This window comes from Myotis davidii, unplaced genomic scaffold (genome assembly GCF_000327345.1).
Source record: "Myotis davidii unplaced genomic scaffold, ASM32734v1 scaffold1029, whole genome shotgun sequence".
Lineage (NCBI taxonomy): Eukaryota > Metazoa > Chordata > Mammalia > Chiroptera > Vespertilionidae > Myotis > Myotis davidii.
Window position 1 is genome coordinate 180,789 of NW_006300362.1, and position 2,147 is coordinate 182,935.

Sequence of the window (2,147 nt, forward strand, 5' to 3'; positions counted from 1 at the left end):
ACGGTGAGCCCCACGGATCAGCACTGGAATCGGCCTCCAATTACAAGCCCGGGGGGCGGGGGAAGTGAAGAAAAAGGAATTGCATCCGCTGTAACGTGAGACGATTGGAAGAAATAAGCGCAAGTTAGGGGTCGCGACTAATAGGGGACAGGCAGGTTCCAGAGCCCAAAGGGAAGGGCTCTGCCAGGGGCTCACTGAGCTCCAAAGGACGCAGAGAAACCACTATCGTTTGCATCTGCTCCGACCACACGCCCTTGACTGGGAACTGGCCTTGGCTCTGCAAGGCTAGGCCTGAAACACTCGGGTGCGAGCCCAGGCTTTTTTCCCCCCACGGGATTGAAGGAGGCCAACTGGCTGTGGAAGGGAGTCCTGGGGAGAGGGGAAGGGAGCAGGGTGCCTGTGTTTTCTGACATTTGGTGCAAAATGCCATTCGGTAATTGCCCTCATTAGGACAAAAACTCTTTCAAACTAATGGGGTTAGGTCTGTGGGGGTCCATGGGCGGGGGTTGGGAGGGGGGGTGTAGGGGGGACACAGGGACTGGGAGAATATTAATGTCCCTGACTTTATAAAGGATCAGGCTGGGCATAAGTAAATTAGCTTAAGCTCTGAGGAGTACTTGACAGGGCTCCACTTTGGGAGAAGTTTGAATAGGTGAAGGCATGTCGGAGTGGAGTTGTGGAATTTTCTGTTTTCTTTTGTTGTGTGACATTTGTTAGTATGCCTGTGAGAATAGATTTTTTAACATTTATATTGTATTTCTCGGTAATAATTGCACAGAACATTACCCAAGTAGAGGGATAGTGTTATATTGAAAGTATAAAACAAGCTGGTGTCAAAACTACAGCAAAATATGATACTAAATATTTAGTAGCTTTGTTTTTACTTCATAAGCGTGATCAAGAATTTGAGCTCATGAATTCAAACATATACAATGTCCACATGAAAGATGACAAAAAATGTTCAAGAGCAAAATATATCTTTTGAAATATATTGTTTTGCAGGATAAAGAAATAATTGAAAGTATATCATATGCCCAAATCATAAGTTTTGAAAGAAAGGAGAATTGTTAAAACATTTGCACGTCTTTCTAAAATTCCTGATCTGATACCGTTTCAAGTTAGGGGATGACAAATTCACTATTTTTGTACCAATTCCATTTTTAGTTGCTCCTTAGTTACATCTCTTTGCAGTAATTTCTTTTTACTGTTTTTTCTTACATTACTACAGTTGGCTTAGAGTTAATATTGTACCTTGTCATATAAATTTGCAAAAGCACTTTTTGGCTCTTCAATCCTATGTACCATTGCCATTGCTATGTGTTACATGCACACAAATTATAAGCTATATAATAAAATACAATATTTTGCTAAAGCAGTCAGTTGTCTTACTGATATGAAGAGAAGAAAAATAGATTTTTTACATTTGCCCAAATATATACAATTATATGGGCTTTTTATTTTTTCTTGTAGATAAAGTTTTATCCATTATCAATTCCCTTGAGGTTTAGAGAATTTCCTTTAATATATTTTGTACTGTATTTTAGCTGGAAATAAATTCTCTCAGCTTTTTTTTAAATCTGAAAATACTTTTTATTTTGTATGAATTTTTAAAATGGTGTCTTCATTAGGTAAAGAATTTTGGGTGGACAGATTTTTCTTTTTCACCATAAGTTTTGACTTCTATTTTTATCTATGGAATTCATAATACTGGTTTTAAGATTAACTTTTTTGTAACATGTCCCTGTTATTCCCCCATTGACCACCTCCAGCCCACCCCCACACCCGGAGCCGGCCTCTGCACCTTATTTTCTGTGTCCATGGGTTATGCACATATGCATACAAAGTCTTTGGCTGATTACCTCCCACCCACCCATGCTTCCCCCGCTTCCCTCCAAGATTCTGAACTCTGTTCCATGCTTCCATGTCTCTGGATCCATTCCATTCATCAGTTTATTTGGTTAATTAGACTCCACATATGAATGAGATCATGTGATGCTTATCTCTGTCTTACTGACTTATTTCACTTAGCATGATACTCTCCAGGACCCTCCATGCTGTCTCAAAGGATAAGATTCCTTTTTTAACTGCTGCATAGTATTCCATGGTAAAATGTACCACAATTTTCTTATCTGCTTATCTACTGATGG